This window comes from Nothoprocta perdicaria, unplaced genomic scaffold (assembly GCF_003342845.1).
Source record: "Nothoprocta perdicaria isolate Ctin4 unplaced genomic scaffold, notPer1 scaffold_99, whole genome shotgun sequence".
In the NCBI taxonomy this organism is placed as follows: Eukaryota; Metazoa; Chordata; class Aves; order Tinamiformes; family Tinamidae; genus Nothoprocta; species Nothoprocta perdicaria.
In genome coordinates this window covers 2,697,642-2,717,022 of record NW_020456298.1, presented here as the reverse complement: position 1 = coordinate 2,717,022, position 19,381 = coordinate 2,697,642, and positions in this window count along the sequence as shown.

Sequence of the window (19,381 nt, the reverse complement as noted above, 5' to 3'; positions counted from 1 at the left end):
ACATCACTCATGTCACAAGATAATCAGGTCTGCCCTCATGCCACCACATAAGGTCCGTAAGAACCCAGCAGGATAAAGAGGAAAGGAGAAGAGCAACCTACTGCTAGCCATTGTGTAATAAACCTCTATAGCAAATCAAAACACCCAATCTCATATTTATACAGCTTATAAACAGGAAAGTTCTCTTGAGKTTTTTTTCTGTTAAAGAAGAAGGAAACGTTTATGCAACTACTACAGATGTCTTTTTTCCTGCAAAATCAGCAGAATCCAGAACACTTTGTCTGACACTCTGAGTTAGCAACTACTAAATATTAAGCCATGCACAGCTCCTCCCTCCCAGTCACATTCTAAGCATAGCTTAGACTCAGAAAAGCAGAAAATACGTTGAAGATGAATTGAATTCCTTACATTACTTCAGGGCAGAATTCTTACAGATCATCATACATACTGTTTGGAGACCCACTGGAGAGCTCATTCACAACAGTGGGAGATAAAAAAAAAAAAAAAATGACTTCAGCCTGTTGAGCTGATCATCTTATCTGGTTCAGACAGAGGTAAGCCAATACATTGTTTTTGAGTAAAAGCCTGTCAAGTTTGATATGACTTTTGCAGGAGTAATGAATGTCCACTGGGCTCTGTTTACCCTTAGTTCAGAGGTTTACATAATCACAAATCAAGGGGCAGAAGTCAGTTGTTTTCCACTGTTTAACACCTGGAAAATGAGATGTAGTGAACGCCCTAAAAAAGGTCTCACATTCTTATCCCTTAAACATACCTTTTGCACCTCTGTTCAATCACTAACTGTTTATCTGTTCAATCACTGAATCAGCTAATCCACTTGCACATTTAGGTACACCAATCATTCTCTCTTCTTTATATCACTGTTATATTAACAGGGATATTAAAGTCATTTTTATCATATCTTGATCTTACAGGTATCTTATAAAGCATTCTTTTATAGGAACAGTTACAGCCATAGAGACAAGCACACATACACAAGCACACATATACAATCCTAAAGTAAATCAATATTGCCCTATCAGTGATGTTCACTGTTATTTGCATGGCCTAAGAGATTGATCCCAAATATTTAATCATAGATGACACAATATTTTTAATCTTCTTCTGGTTAAATATATATATCCAATTCAATGAATTATTTTAAATAAGTCTGAACCTTTAAAACATCAATATGCAAAACCAGAGGCATCTTACCCCTCATTTTCAATTGCTAATTCTTAAAAGAGTAGAAGAATTCCTCGAAAGGATGTCTCAAATCAACCTCTCAGCGTAGCCTAAGACTGCAGTCTCTCAAGCATCAGATAACAATTAGATGGACTGCATTTCATATCAGTCATGGTAATTCCTATGTTTATATCCACAAGAGAATGCTGTCACTGTAATGGGCTACTGCTTTAATGTTTGATGTCTAGATTTGCAAGAATCCAGTCCAGAGTAAGTGTCTGATTTATGGTTTGGCAAACATTCTAGGTGAAATGGTATCTTTCTGTCACAACAAGCATCCTGTCTGTAGATCTGGAAGCTCACTAAGTAATCACTTAGAAACCTAAAACTTCACATTGTGAGTGTACGCAAAGTCCAACAAGTTGCCTTAGAGAGAGACATACAACGAGGACAAGACATTTTCCCCATTCAGAAGTAAATGGGAATTACATTTCTGTGTTTCAAACTTAATGGCATTCTGCAGCTCAGTGTTACTGCTGCATTATTTCAAATTATACAGAATTTACCTAGCTCCTGCTCAACATTATGTCACAGACTTCTGCAGTATTTTGCAAGGTCTTTTCTAAGGCACATTCCAATTCATGTTTTAAAAATTAATGTCTTTGCATTCTACTGAGTGTCCAAGCAAGTGACCTTTTCACAATTCAAAATATATTGTGGGTACTTACAGACTTCTTAGTACAGCAGTCAGAGCAGACTATGGTTTAGTCAGAGGAAAACAGCACAAATTTCTTAATTTTCTTTTCTGCTTCCTTCTCTCTACAGCTCCCAAGAGGTTTACCAGGGTGGAAAAAAAGGAAGGTAAAAAGCATAGCACATAGACTTTTCTATCAAATTTCCTTAATATTTTTTTTCCATTTCTCTATGAAAAGCAATCAAGGAATGCTGTGTGCAGTCTGAAATAACTGGTTGTCAAACTACAATATTCATGGTTGCTACTCTAGAAAAGGCTAAATTAAGGCTTCTGTAAAATGCTGAACAAATCTATAGCTATGCTACAGGCATTAAATTCAGAGCAAAACTAATGGGCTTTATACAAGGCAATGAATTAAATGATTAGAAAGGGAGGGTGAAAATGAACTGTAAGAACAATCAGTCATTGTAAAGAAACCATCCAAACATGTCAGTGTGGATCATTACATAATGTTCTCTGAAGCCACTTGCTAGGAGCAAACTTAACTGTTTCTGTTCAGGGACRCAGCTTGCAGCAACGCGACGCTGTTAAATACCAACAGACTGATTAAAACTGGTTCCCCTCTACATGCGTGTGCACATGCATGTACGTGTGTGCATTTGTCTTGTGTGCATGTCTGAACCAATGGGTTTCACACCACCAACAAGTCCAGGGCACTGTAATATGAGGATTACAATCTTCATGTGGACATGTGTCTCTTTGCACATGTATGGGCTAAGGCACAAAGCAAAGCAAAGGAGCTAATACTGTGAATTCCAGTGTTGCCTGGTTTAAAACAACTGTTTAACTAAAGAGGAGGGAATAAGGGTACCTTTCTGAGCCAAATTTCCAGTACATAGCACATCTGGAGTCAGGACAGACCACATCAATATGTTACTCTATCCTTCCCATTCTTGTGATTCTGGACTGGTACCAGGGCCAGCTTACTCTAAACAGGATTAGCAAAAAACAACATGTAGGGACTTGTTGTTCATGCAGAGATGATCAGCCACACTCCTTTTTCCTGATCCTAAAATCTACTGGACATGATATGGCTGGGCCTTCTGTGTCCTCTACCAGCTACAGCTGAACTTGCCAGCCAAAGGATTGCTAAGCCAGGGAAATACTCCAACAGTCATCAAATCCCCTTACTCCTAGGATAGCAAAAAGAATACCTAGGATCAGTCCTTTATTTTTATTTTAGGTATTTAAGATACAGTATAACAAGAGGAAAATGTTCAATTTGAAGGAATTTTCCTGGCATTCTTCTTTAGAACTTGCATGGCCCTAGGCAAGTGTAATTCTGACTGTCACTAGGTTGTCTGATTTTTTTGGTTTGGTTATGTCAGATAAAGTTGCTTTCTCTGCCCTCCTACAAAGCAAAACAATGCAGCAATTAAAAGACTGCTTAGCTAGCACTCACCTCCAAAAAAACAAAAAAAAAACCCATGCTGGGGGTACAGCCAGATTGTGTGTTAACGTTTCAGCTCAAGATCCACTTAAATGAGAGAYGGAAAAGATCTTTAAACTCATTCTCCATAAAAGAAAAAACTAGTTTTCTTCTAGTGCTAGCTCTTCAGAACTGCTTGAAGCTCTCACCCCTTTACTATATCATTTCTCATCTTCAGTCCTGTCCTTATTATATTTATTTCTTTTATCAGTTTTCACAGACCTGAGTATCAGACATGAATTTGGCCCTCTGCATGTAATGCTTCATCTGGCATTCTTGTAGACTTTCGTAGCAATCACACTGAGTTTGTGTATTTTACTCTCTTTTTTGCTTTTTTAGTTTCCTAAGTGATTCACACTATTTTGTTTCAACTTCCATATTTTTTTCTGCAGTTTCTTTTCCTAATTGTCCTGTCATACTCATGCTAAAAGACAGGCACCTTAATAACTCCGAACCTCATAACYACTAAAAATATAATCTGGGAAACTTAGATTGCATTTGCTTTGTGAAACCTCTCTCTCATTTCACCTGCAGGAGCTATGAAAGTCAGGCAAACACCTTTCCTAGACTCTTCAGAAAAGGCTGGATTAAAAAAGGTGGAGGTACTCCATGGAATTGTCTAGTGTTTTATACTTTGAAGAACAGATGAGTGACCTGCACACAACAAATTGAGAAATATGTTCCCCTGCGCTACAAATATTGCTTTGTATTCCTAATTTTTAAATCAGTGCCCAAAAGTTCTACAGATCCTGTCACACAGCACAAAAACAGATTGTACTTTTAGCTTGAAACCATTTGGAAAAATCCTTTTTGTCATTTACAAATCTATTATCACTCCTTTGAAATTTTAACATAAACTCCCCCACCTGTCTCTAGAACTGACATCCTTGTATTGGCCAGCTTGGACTTCCCACAGAAAATCCAGTATGTATCTGTAATTTCCCTTCTAGTCTCAGTTGGGCCTTCTGAGTCTTTTTATCCTCCTCTGTGTGATCTTTATCTATCCGCAACTAGTGCTCCAGATGTGCAACACAGACCAAAAGGTAAATAGATGAGAAACCTAAGTAAATGGAAAAAAAATAATTGGCCTTTGAGAGAGGGAAGACAGGAGTAGATGAGGTGAATGAGATAATGAAGAAGATGAAATGGAGGGTATAGCTTGAAATAATTGCCTACAAACTCCGGATTAAATGTGATGCTAAATCAGGCAGCTGAAAGCCCCTGCCAAAGAATAATGACACACAAACAGTCACAGATCCTATGCTAAACCTTAAGGAAACTCAGCAAGCAAGAAAATGAAGACCAAGAGGGTGGAATGAATCTTTGGTACAGCTCCTCATATTTATGTGGCTATCACTGGAATCAGTGAAGCTAAATTCCCTAAAACCTTTGGGTATCCTGGTTTTCTGTCTAAACATGAAGAACTTGAAAATTAGTCTGGGGAATTTAACTTACATATTTTTAGTTTTCCAGACTGCTCCAGGCTGGCACTTGTTACCTGAAACACTGATCAACTAGTGTTTTAGATCTAAGAATAAAAATTGGCACCCTTCCTTTTCTTGTCTTCGCCAATTTGATTGCTTTGCCAAAACCCACATGGAAAAGGCCATTAGATGGTTATCTGAGTCAAAGCACAGTGGAATTCAACTAGGAAATCTCCATCACACTTATCTGCAGTTGTTTATGACAATCCAGTYAGCTATCATGTACACAGGACGTGCAAGTGCTTATTGTATATACCGAATGATTCATCTCTTACGATGGAAAAAAGAAAAAAGATAGATAGAGAATTTCTGTCCTGATTGTTCATGGGAGTCTTTGTCCAGATTTTTACCTCACCTTTGTTACAGACTTCTCCATTGCTCTTGAGCTCCTATGTGGACTGAATAAATCTAGCACTTGAACAGAAAAGGCAAAGCCTGAAGAACAGAAAGACAACTTCACAGCTCCGCTTCACAGCAAAGGAGACACATTTCTCTCCATTCCGCTTGCTCATATCACAGCTGATCACTTGCAGAAAAAGGGGTTAATATTGTTTATTTAAAGATGATAGACCCTTAACTGAGAACACACACAGAGTTATATTATCCTATTCTTGATTTTTACTATCAAAGTTAATACAGGGTTCAGGTTTTTCAAGAATAGGATAATATAACTCTGTGTGTGTTCTCAGTTAAGGGTCTATCATCTATACTTTCTGTCACCTGCTGCATTTGGGATCCAGGATGTAGGAAGTTTTTTTCTTTCTTTTTTTTTTTTCCTCTACAAGGTATTCGAAAACTTGATGCTGTGGGTTTTCTTCAGGCTATGTTAAGCTGATTTCTACCAACTTACCTTGCTTAAGTAGTGCTATACTCCACTGAAATCAACACAGCATCAAGTCAAATAACATGAAGGATGTATTTAGCGTGAAAAGTGTTTCATGATTAAGAAATTCTTGTAAATGAGGTATTAAAGAAAGTTAATGCCACAATATGGTACTATAATGCTTAAATTCTTCCATCAGAAAGACTACCAGGATTTTTTTTTTCAAATAAATCTAACAACCATCAAAACACTAATTCATGCATCTTTTTAATTTGCATTAAACAACCTATAAAGAACTGCTGTCACAAAGTTTTTGCTTATGGACAGACTATTTTGTCAACCTAAATTGCTCAGCACACATGAATTACTTTGGATTATATTTCATAAAAATGGGAAGATCAGACTGATGAAAAAAATTAAAAATAGATTAACAATTATGCTGGGAAACTTTAAAGCTAAAATGAACAAAGTAGAAAATTGAAATATTTTTGAAACAGAATGGAAACATTTTTGTTTGCACACAAAAATTATTTGGTTCATTCGCACACAAATTGACTTTCAATGAAGAGCACATTAGCAAAGATGAAATATTCTAGAATGCTATAATTACAGTAGACATATAAAAATGACATTTTATATTAATGAAGAATATTAAATTAGAGCTTTCAATAAAATATTACATTAACATTCAGTAGAAACCAGTTACTTGAGTCCATAAAAATAATTAAAATCCCCAAAGTTAAAATAAACATATGAATAATTTTAGTCACATAGTTCCTGCCTAGCTCATGTTATTCATATATATTTTGCAGGTTTGAAACTTGTGTTATCAAATATTTGCAGAACCATTCCCTTGAAATCCAGGAGCTCCAAGGAAACACAGCTTCCTAGTGATTTAACTGAAGAAAAAATATTGAATACAAATCTTTTAAATGTAAAGCAGATATGTGACCCTGTAGTTACATCCATGGATATTTTCAAGTAGTACATTGGCTTTTGGATGAGATCCTTAATATTTTACTAGCATAATACTAATATAATAAAAATGCTAATTGATCCCAAGAGTAACTACTAKAGGGTTTAAACTTTGCTCATTATTTAATCCTAAGAGTTTATTTAATCCTAAGAGTTATAAACACAACGTTATTTGAGAAACATTTAAAGTAAAATGAATCAACTCTCAACCATTAACTGTTAAAGCCGATCTAATGAAAACAATCTTATGAGATGGTAAAATTATTTGGCCTATCAAAATCAAGTGCAACAAGAAAAGGCTTCAGCAATGAGCTTGGACCTATGTAATCAGYTTCCTTGCAGTAAAAATAACTGCTCTTGCCCTGTCTACTACAAAGCAGTAGACAGTACAACTGGCTTTAGTTTGCACTAGCAGGAAGCAATGTATCTAAGCGAAATAATCCTTTCAACAATGTTAATGTTTTGTACCTTCCAAAATTAGTCTTCAATATACCGTGATTTACCTGGAACAGTTACTACCCTAGATATTATAAATTTCACGTGTGTATTCAAGGCCTGAGATAAATCTCTTTGCCTAGACCACTTGTTTCCCTTATGCAATTCCTACTGTTGGGGGCACAAGTCTGGCCAGAGTCRTACCATCCTCCCTCCAAACAAGTAAATGTTTCAGGATCAAATCGGTCTCAGCCTCTGAGATGAGACTGGTTCAGAACAAGAAGTGGCAAAGTCATATCGGAAGACAKTTTCCTTGCTCTCAAGCTACCTCACATAGCATAAATACGAAGGACTATTTACTTACAAAGATCCAAAGGATCACAAATATATACTGTCTAATTGTCTTCTCCTAGAAAATAGCATGAAGAATACACAGGAATTTACCAGACATGTTTGTATCAACAGAGAGCTACAGCAGGAATGGTATTAGCTGGAAGCAGAGGCCAGATCCAGCACTTTACACTTCCATTTGAGAAGTGCAAAAGGCACTAGAACAGCAAGAGACACAGATGAGTGCCTTGTAAAAGCATTTTCTGCTTACAAAAATAGTTGGGCTAGTTCACTCCTGGGACTCAGTGGAGGCTTCTGGGCGCTCAAGCCTGCCAAACTGCACAGCTTCCATGACCTGTTACACCTCCATTTAGACCAGAACCCTCCTGCTATCCAGGCTGCAGTTTGCTAGCAGACCACRAGCTGCCGGGCAAAATTCCTCTTGCCTTCTATTAGAGTTTTGCACACATGAACACTGAGGGATTGGGTTCTTTGAAAAGAGTAACAAAAGTCCAATCAGTCAGCTTATGGAGAGGGATTTCAAACTATACCTAAGAAGTTCTCCAACATGCATCCTCCATGCTGCATTTTTTTTTTTTTTTTTTTGGTAAGCTGGTTTAACAACAATATTAACAGAAGAAAGATGCGAAGCAACATCAAGAATAACTACTACAGAGTTTAAACTTTGCTCATTATTTAGTCCCAAGTGCTTATAAATACAAAGTTATTAAGAAACATGAAAAAAAASCCACAAAACAAAGCAAGCTGCACAAACAGCACTTACTGTTAACTTCAGTGTCATTTTGAATTTCTGCATTTCTCTGTAATTGTATCCTGCTGCAAACTGTCTTTTCATTTGCAAGGAGGCCCATTTTGCAAGGAGGCATTACCCATTGCAAGTAAGGCCTTCTTACTCCCGAATTGACTGTGATGCTGTCTTATTTGAGTTAGGACTGTCAAAGCTTAATTGCCTTCCAAGTTACAGTTTATAAAAATGACCAATTAACTACTTCTAAAAAGTTCCTGCGCCAGAGCAACTCTTTCTGTCCTTCATGCCGGCACGGGGGGATTCTGTCTCCTCAACTAAAGAGGAAACCCACAAATAATGACTTAAGAACAAGGGGGTTGGGAGCAGGGCCTGACCTGTTTAGGTCCTGTCCAGCAGACCTGTTTCAGGATGTTCTCCTCCTATTCCAAGGATTCTTTTGCAAGCTTTTTAAGAGGCCTCCAACCTCAACTCCTAACCTAAACCCAAGGATGACTATATTTATGTTCTTCTTCCTCTCACATCTAAGGCTCTGGGTAGTCACCTTTCTAGCCAAAGGGAAKAAAAAGTGGTCTCTCCTTAATTGCTGTACATGCCCTCTACCCACGCTGGGACAAGCTGGTAAGTACTAATTAAATACCAAGTTCAAGATGAAAGAAAATGAAAACTGAACATCTGTTAAAATAAGTTATTATTCTATAATTTAAATAGAGCTCCTCAGTAGTGCTCAGGAACGTATAATAACACCATGTAGAGGTAGGTGTAATGGGATGCAGTCACCTTAGAAACAGATGTTCAGCATGTAAAACAGGAAGGGTGCTTAAAAGGCAAATTCAAAGCCTTTCAGCCTTGTGGGCGAAACTCTGGCTTGACTGAAGTTAATAACAAAAATACCGTGAACTTGGATGGAGCCAAGGTTTCATCACAACAGCCTTTCTATTTCTGTCTTATCTGTAGTCTTAGGAGAAGCGTGCAGAGCTGAGGAGCATATTACCTTGAGACAGAAATACTCTACTTAGAAGAGCTCTTCTCTCTTTCCTTATGTGCAATAATTCCTTCAAGGAAAAAGAAGCACCTAGGGAATCATAAGAGAGTTTAGGCTTATTTTCTAGAGGTCCTGACATCATTCCCACTTCCAATGTATTTTTATTATGTAGATACTGTGTTTCTCAAGTATTATGGTAGGATGTAAAAGAATTTGACATACAGAAAGAAAACAGTCTGATATATGTGTTATTTTAAAATGACATCAGTATCAAAGACTCCTATCAAGATGACATGCAAAAATCTTTCCATATTCTGTTATTTCAATGAAAAAAAACACTTGACATTGTTTGGCAGAGTCACTATTTCCAGTGAGACTCTGTTCCTACTATGCACATATCAGAAACAGAAGGTCCAAAGCATTGCTCCCTGTACCAGAGTCGAGATTTGTTCATTGTCCATGCATTTCTACTCTGGGAATGTGGTTGTGCACATTTCTAGGATYTATCAACCATTTTTGTTTTTATCTGGACAAATATTATAAAACATAAGGCTCTACTTCTCACTGTCTTTTTCAGAGTGAGCAAAATCAGAACACAGAGCATTCTACCTGTCACTATTTGCAAAAGACAAAGACATTTCTGCAGATATTGAATCATAAATTACAGAGCCCAGTGCAAAATCTGAAGCAGTAAAGCATAGTGTATGTTATTTATGCCTTTAATACAAGAAAAATAGATAACRAAATTATTTATTAGATAAGCAATGCAATTGGGAAAGGACTTCTGAGTGACTAGTTTGCAACAAAACTAAGACCAAGATTGCGAATGTTCTTTTCTAATTAAAGTTTGGAACTTTTATGCCATCATAGTCTTCTGAGACAACCTTTATGAAGGTCTTCCAAAGAGTTGGAAATAATTTACATGCAGTAATAAGAAGTCAAATTCTATGCTGCACCTCTAAGAGGATTATCTTAGCTCCTTTTAGCCAGCTGCAAGAATATGGTGATTTAAGACATGTCCTTGCATCCTCCTCATACCTTCTCCCAGAATAACTTGAAAAGCCTGAGGAACTGTCCAAGAATCAGAGAGCCTCACAGAAAATTTGAAGCATGGTGCATATGCTAGCCCTACTGCACCATGTCAACCTAGGTTTCTCTCCAACTCCTGCACCCTCTCTGATAGAAAAAGGAGAATTTTGTACACGGGCCACAGAATACATTTGTTAGGTGCATGCAAGATGCAAGAAACAGTTAAATAAAAGTCCTGTGCGATAAAATCACCTAGTCAGATACAGAAATGTCAGGAGGCCAATCCTTGCTGGAGATAAAAAAAAAAAAAAAAAAAAAAAAAAAAAAAAAGAGAGACCCATTTCCTTTTTTCATGGTGGAAACATTGGCTGGCTGATCTTAACCCTGGTGCTCAATATTTCAACTAGGCAGCAAAACTTTGCAAGCTGCTCATCCCCACCGACTGACTGAAAAAACGGTACAGTCTGAATGCAAGCTGCTGTTTGGAAAAGTTGGGCAATCTCCAGGGTTTCAGAACATGTGCATGGAGAGACAGCTGTCCTCACAAAGTGCAGCATCTCTGAGCGTGCAGCTCCTCAGCTCGCTGTGCACCTGACCACAAGCCCGTGCTCTGTGCACACGACCACAGGGACCTGGCTCAGCTAAAACACGGACCCCAGGAAGAGGCAGAGGGTGCAGACTGCGCCAGGACTAACGAACAGCACCACTGCCAGACAGGGCAGGAGCTAAACAGCATGATAAAAAAAAATAAACAAAATAAATCTTTTGGTTTATCAGCTCTACTAGCTATTATTTACATTGCAGGGAGATTGATATGGCTTTGCATCACTGTTCAAAAACTGAAAATTTGGTTGCTCCCTTTAGAAGTAAAATAGTTTATAAGGCAATTAGTTCTTATAAGGATCCTGGTCTCATATGAAGTGCCAGCATCTCTTTTCTTCCATAGATGTACTGAGAGACAGAATAAGAGGTATCAGAGAAAGAAACAGAAAAACAGCAATACTCAAGGAAGCAGGTTCTACATGAACATACGTCCCATGAAGGCTGGCTGTTTCCTAAGAAGGTACCATACTCTGCTGATACATTTCTTAGATAAACTTCCTCAAAACAGACGCATCCATTGCATTACTCAGAGCAACTGCCATTCACTCACATGAAAAGTCTTCAGCTTCACCTTCAAAACAGAGAGAGGATCAAAACTAGATCCTCAGAGGCTTTAGAGAGGACACTAAGCCAAAAGGGTAGAGTTGCCTTTATGCAATTTCTCCATCCCTTATCTTACCCTAAAGCTCATCCAACACCGAATAAATGGCAGCTTCCAATTTATGGAAACTCAAACACTTCATTACATTAATGAGAGATTGGGGAACAGCAATTCCCCTTCAACACAGTCCTGACATTAGCCAGAATCTGGCTAAAACAGCTCTTGAGCTGTTTAGCAGCACTGGTTTGACTGATGTACATGTAATTTCAAGAGGGACAACACCTGGGACCAAGGGTCTTTGCCCTTTTGAGCCTTTGTGTTTCAGTAATACACAGATACACAGCACATATCACAGTAGATCATCACCAACTCTGCAGCCATATTCCATGTCTTTATGTTATGCAGTCAATTGCTTTCGTTAAACTGATTTGCACGTCAAATATATACCACACTGCACACTCCAAAACTGTTACAGAAATTGTCTGTAATGAAGAGCCCCTCAGTAAAGCAGATGTGATCCATAAACTTGATGCAAATTTGAGCGTAATTCTCAATACTACTGAAATCTTGTTTTGTTTAGTAAATTAATTTGTTCTCTTATTATTAATCTATATCAATATAGAGTGGGTTTTGCTTCCAGGAGCAATCCATTATCAATTAAATGCACTGATTACTGAGAGTAATCACATTAAAAAAAAAATACAGTTCACCACTCACCACTCAAAGTTGTTTCCAAGGCTTAATAATAGTCTCTCTCAAAACTACTAATGTGGACCTCAGTTTTACAAACATCTACACATGTAACTTGCTTTACTAATAGGTTTTCACAGTAGAGACCTCTGTGGTATGTTCCACTAACATGACAAAATTCGATGGTAAAATTCATATTAAGGGTTATAAAAGCAAATGCTGGACACCAACAGTCCCCCAGTTGCTATGGACTGTTCTATATAAATGACATACTACCTATGACATGTAACTAATGCTGCAAGCAAGAAACACTGAGAGCACCCAGTTAATCTTAAGAGGTGGCAAGTTAACACTGCGCAATTGAAATTGTTTAACAGACAAGCTATACATTCCCTAAACATTTACAATTTCCTAAACATTTAGTAAACAATGTGGAAAGTTTAGTAAAATGGTTTTAATTCAAACTTCTCACTTTGAGAGCAAACAATTTTAAACCTAAAATTTATGATTAATGAAGCTAAATATTTTAACAAGAAACAGTTTCCTGCTTAGCATAGACTAAAAATATATGCCGACTTAGAGAAAAGACATAAAGACTCCTTGTTTATTGTTTTTACCTCAATTAGAATTGTCTCGAACAAGAAACTTCTGAAAGACTCCATTTCTGACTCCATTTTTCTTGTCATTCAWGTGATATTTTTGCAGTTGCTCAGTATTCATCAGCCATACCTTTCAGCTCTGTCTCACATGGGCAAGTTGAGCTATGTCATATTCATTCTCAGTTGCAAGCCCTTCCAAATAATTAAAGTCCACTGGGACAATGGGTCCCTTTGCCAATGAGAAATGTCTCCTGGGACACCACCTGCAAGCTCTGAAATATTTCAGAAGGATTGGCTTTGGAGACAGCTATTCTCAGTGATAATGAATATTGAAAATTTGGGGAAATGGCTTTAAATTTTGAATGTGAACTGTCATGTGGACATAAATCAGTAATGTAACTGACTGGTGTATCACCATGCATAGGCTCAGCATGTGGCAGGGGACTGCAGCTGACAGTTGAATGCCACAGGATTTTTAAAGCTACAAAATATTGCTTACCATTGTTTTCTTTCACCTGTAGGAGTGACCATGTTTTCCTTAACTTTTGCTGTGCTAGCAAGAAAAACGGTTAGTACTGCCAATGAAGCATATTAGAAAAGATGAACTAGGTCTCAAACATCCTTAAAGCTGGCTTAAAACGATGAAATGAAATGCAGATTTTTATTTCTACTCTAAGCTTCTGGATTTCTTTTTATTTGACCTATGGATTGACCTTAAAGTAGATATTAAAGTTTTTCTTTTTGAAATAAGACATCTAAAGACTACTCTGCATTTTCACCTGAAAACTTAAGATTCTCACACAATCACTCMACCTCAGGAACAGCAAACATGATCAATATCATCAAGCATTGCATTAGTTATAATAGCACGACCTTTGGAAAGCAAGAATCTGCCTTATGTGAATCTACTACAGCTGTCCTGAAAATGATTTTCCCCAGAAAAGATAATACTATTCAGCTTCTGGCTTCAAATTTCTGGATATTTTYGCACACCATCTAAAACATAACAAAAACACAGTTCTGGCTCAACTGCAAATATTGCCAAACAGCATTTCCACAGATTTCAAGCATTAGTATTTTTATCCTGATTCATATCCCCATTACATTTGCTATTACTGGGCAGCAAAGCGACAGCGTTCAATGGCATGTGAAAAACAGATCACAAGGAGGAACGCTTGGGAACAGCTGGAAGCACTGGACCTTATATGTGTAGATTCCCATCTTTATAATAGCACACTGCTCATTCTTTTAATTAGATAAAATAAACTCTAAAGCACTATCTTGAAAGCCTAGCAAAGTTCAGTAACCGGGATATTGTCATACTCAGACATCTACGTTTTCTGAGCAAAGTTCAGAAGTTTTGTAAGTCAACATGTTTTAATAAGTTACTAATATTGGTGACAGCACTTAAAATCTATATCCAGGTCAAGACCTACTGTGCTACAAGCTGTGTGCATATTACATTGAGAGTCTGAGCAATAACACCATGTGGCTTGTTTGGCTATGGTTGAAATACTGATGAAGAAATATTAAAAACAGGTAATACATTTCTGAAGAAAGAGAGAGGAGCAGAGCCAGAGTTCTTTAGTCTTGTGCACACAGTCCTTGCCTTTCACCTGAACAACAAGGTGCCACTTGAAGGAAGTCATTGGAACAATTTGGGACTATTCACAGGTCAAGGTCTCATACAAATGTATATTCACAACTGTCAATCACAGACTGCAATCTACTACTTCACAGCTCTAGGACTAAAAACTACGTAAATATTGTCTTTGTGCTACTCTTGCGTGTAGAGCAACATGTGTCTGTATACAAAGTAGATACAAAGCGCAACGCCAGGGAGTCCCTTGAGCATCTAAAAGGGGAGAAATTCTGGTTTGTCCRTAAGAACGCATGCCAAGGATATTTGAGGGTCCCTGCTTCAGAGGAAAGGTTCTAGCCTTAAACACGGAGTAGAAGTGTGTTGGCAATCTGCAAGAATTGGCAAAGACTGCAAAAATGGAAAGAACTGGCGCTGTCACACATGCATATTTAAAACACTAATCACATAATGACAGACTGTGATATTGAGTCGTTACAAAATAGACATAGTTAACACAAAGAAAAATGAATGTCTGGCAAAGGCACTGGCTGTGCACGTTTCAGGTGGAAGCACCCAGCCAACTGCTGCCATAACTGGAATCGTCTGCTATACCTCTGAGCAAGACAGCTGAGAAGTATAGTGATAACTGTATTTCTCAAGTACAGAAAAGCTCCTAGAGGCTACATTTAAAAATGAAAGAAAAAAAAACAGAAAAGCTTGTTGCCACTGATATTGGTAAGAACCAGAAACTTAGCTACTTTTTACAAGTACAGCTGTTCAGCAAATGCAGCCATTTACCTCTTGAACTTCAACCTTCTGCTTAACTGGAATGATGCAGAGGTAGAACTCTTGGTTATTTACCTAGCTCTCATGAAAAAAAGTGCTTGACCAATGCTGATGTCCATGCAACAAAAAGGTTATTATTGGGAACTATGGATTTTCTTTCTTTTTTTTTTTTTTTTTTGATCCTCATATGTTAAAAATTCAACTAACATAATTTCTTATTGTTAGAAAATTAAGATTTCACAAATATAGAGCTGTAATATCAACACAGCTGCATCAGATTATGATGCTGTAATTTGACTGCATCTGACATGTGTTTCTTCCCCTCAGCCTTTTCACATAAAAAAAAAAGAAAAAATCAAATCAGTTGTTGCAATAGTCCCTACGGGAGAGATATGAATATTTGATTCAGACTGGAGAACAGTTAGTAACACAATTAGCTCCCCTGAAAATCAATAGTAAGAATTTCAAAAAATGAGAACTGCCAAATTGGATGAGGACACACACCTATCCTTTCTCTGAAGGTGGCTAGATGCTACAGGGAAAGGAGCTCTCAGCGAGAAGCTGGTTTGCCTCTCAGCCTGAAAGAGCCTAATTTGTATTCTGCAGAATCAAGTTTAACATTCTCTCCAATGCTCTTTTCCTAATTATGGTAATTCTAGATCTTGCAACTACTGTAAATTACAATCCTTTGGAATTCTTGATCTCAAAATTGCACATGGCAATGAGTTTCAAAATCAGATGCTTATTTTTCTCTTTTTTTTATTGATAGCTTTTCAGCTTCATTGTCTGTTCACATTTTTCCTCTTACAATACAGTAGAAGGAAAAGCACTCTTTGCCTGTATAGCACCTGCCAGCACTTTATGTACCTTCGTCCTAGCCTCATGGAGGTAAACAGCCAAAACTCTTCAGTGTCTCCTTTTAGACTGTCTGTACATATTCTTTCTCCTTACTCATCTCAGAGCCTTCTGCTATCTTTTGGGGAGAAGCCAATCAATACTCCAAAATATTTCATTGGGCTGTACCACTAAATTTTTTGAAGGTAACACAACACAAAAACATATTATTCTAGTTCCTATAGCACACATACAATCTTGTTTGTAAGTGTAGTTAAGAAGCAGAGGTCTTCATTGAGCTACTTACAGACTCTGCCTATCCTCTTTCATGAGGTGATGTAGTGATATGAAACGTTGTGGGACGGATCAGTAATTTCAGCTCTTCTAGGAAATGTATGAGGCTTGTATTGTAATTTAACACTTGGGCTATTCACCTGACTGAATCTCTATAGGAGTGCAGAATTCTCATTCTGTCCAATCTGTATCACTTTATGTCTTCAGCAAATCTTGATTTCCACCATGACCACAAACATCTCATGTACAAGTGTATTGTCCATACCTTAAGATATCCCAATCTATTTTACATAGTCATTTACATAATCACAAAGTCAGTCTCCTGGCCAGTTTTCGGGAAATATCAACACTTTATCTCTGACTTGATGACAATTAACTTCTTCGGTGGTTTTCTTCATGGAGTTTTGCTAAAAACTGTCTAAAGCTTTCTGAACAGCTCAAATAGTTTTATTTAAATAAACAGTCTAAATGAAGCATGTGAAGAAAAAAAGAGATCTATCATAGGAAAAAAAAAAAAGATAGATCTAGCCCTACAGATGACAGAGTAACAAAAAATGTCATTGAGATGGATGAGATTTGATCAGTTCAGACTGAATTACTTATTTCCCAAGAAACAGGTCCATTATTAATAAACCCCATTAATTATACTCATTATTTATATAGTGCCAACAACATCTGAGCATCTTATAAACATGCATAATAAGAAGATAAAAAGTGCAAGCGTGCAATCTGAAGTTCATAGAAATTACTTTTGTTGACAGCTTTTCRGCAAATTAAAGCTAGTAACTGTAAAGTCAAAAAGACTCATATTCCAAAGCTAATTGCTCAAGTCCAAAATGCAGAAATCTTCAAAAAGAATTTTAAGTAGCTRTTACAGCTTCCCACTTTTGTCAGTTTATTCTATTTACATGCGTTTAGTCTGCTACTCAGCTGGTCTGAAGCTCTGCTTCAGCCATACTGTATTACACCAGAAAGAGAGATGATCTGTTCTCTCTGAACACTGTTTTTTACTTGTCTACCAACCAGATTTCAAATTGGCAATGACTTCACACTACCTATTATTTTCAGAAATAGGCATAAGAAATCTCAGACATATTCCCCTCATCCCTGCAAAGTCAAGCATGTGATTTTGTAAATCAAATGGGTTACCAGCGAAAACATGACTGGAAGAGTAAGCTTAGTCTGCCTTTGACAACTTTTTCAGACACAGTTATATATTTCAACAAATAGGTTATAATTGAACAGCCAGCATGATGTTTATTATCTCAGAAGGCTCAGCCACAGTAGCTCAGTGTGACTTCCACTGGACTGTTAGTCGCTGTGTCAAATAGAAGCACTAATATCCAATCCAGTCTGGCATCAGTATACGGTCTGATCCTGAAAACTGGCCCAAATAAGCTTTATTCCCAGGAATGATCCCAAWCCAGGCAGTGGAATTGCTCTTATAGAAAGCTCGTACTCCCTCTGAGTAAAGGTGGTAAATATCAGATGCTTCTGTCAAAATCACAGTAAAGAAAAATAAAAGACCGTCAGAAAAGGTATTACAGTATTTACCTGTGAAGTCCTATCACCAGGCAATCATGAGCTGCTCTTCCTCATAAAGAAACTGAATAAGTGTTGTCTATTGTGTTTTCCTATAGCTTTCCCTTTCTGCCCACCAGTGTGCTTAGTAACGATAATCCATGAGTAAACATTCTAAAACGTCTATACTGACTACTGAAAAAAGCACAGCACTGAAATAATCACTTCATCACAGCCAGTTTTCCCAGCCAAGCAACCATTTCTGTCACTGCATTTATCTCACAACACAAAACTGCAATGTTATGAACAGTATTAAGACACCCAAAATATTTTTCACTTAAGGAAGAGAAATTAATTCTTAAAACTTGTAATTTCATGCAATTGTCTTCAGTGGTGATGAACTATGGACACGAGTGTTATATGCAAAAATATTTCTGGTTGATATATTAAAGTCTTTCACGCTATTATCTCCTTTGTAAATCATGTTTGTGACGGAGAAGTAAGGCTAGGTTTCTCTTCGTATTGTTATCATAGTAAGTTTCTTTCTCAAGTGCATGAAGATGGAAAAAGCAGTTGCATAAAAAGGCATAAAATCGAGATCAAATATAACTACTGTGAATATCTGACAGACCTTTACATCAGTGGAAAGAAATACTGACAACATTACTTCTAAAAATACATATGTGCTTGAACGCACTGGTGTTTGGAGAGAGCTGTCACAAATAAGGCAATCAACATCCTCCACGAAGCGCAATAGTAAGACAAACACTTGCTCTATTTCCTTAACAGAACCTAACTGTAGCGATCAAAGCCCGCACTCCCACTAGCCAAAAGCTGCCTAACTATCAACGCGCCGTACGTGTAAACTCCCGAGCAGAGCGGCAGCACTTCCACGGGGGGTGCTCCCCACACGGAAGGTGACGGAGCCTGTGCCCGGGCGGGGGTCGCGGCGCCGCGCCGGGTGTCTCACAGGCTCCCGGCCCCCCGTGCCGCCCCCGGCCCCGCAGCCCTCGCCCCGCACTCACTCTTGCAGCTGGCGGCCCAGGGCTGGTAGCCGTAGTAGCCGGTGATGCGGAGGATCCTCTCCTCGATGGAGGTGAGCCCCACGGAGGCGCTCGTGAGGTCCTCCACGGAGCGCGACCACTTCAGGTCCTCCTTGATGGCCTCGTCCACCACGAGGTACTTGAGCTGCCGCAGCTGCGGGCTGATGTCGGAGAGCCGCCGCGGGCTCACGTCGGGGGAGCGCCGCATGCCGCTGCGAGCGGGGCACGGAGAGGCGCGTGAGCCAGGCGGCCCCGGCGCCCCCGCCGCCCTGCGCGGCCCGAGGCGCCTCCCCCGGCAGGTGAGCGGCCCCGCGGCGCGAGAGGGCGGCGGCGCCGCCGCAAACTTTCCTCGCCGGCCCCCTCGGCACGGCCGCGAGGTGGCCCCTTCCCTCCTTGCCTCCCTCCCTCCCTTCGACCCTCCGGGCGCCGCCGTCCCGCGCTGCCGCCCGGCGCTACTCACAGGCTGCCGGCTTTGCCCGGCGCGGAGCCGTTGGGGAACTCGCGGATCCCCATGGGGAGCAGCAGCGATGGCTGGGGGGCGCCCAGGCTTCCCGCTGGGGCGAGCCGGCAGCGCTCACCGGCCGGCCGGGACACGGGGGAAAGGCGGCAGGAGAGGAGCGAGGGCGGCAGCGC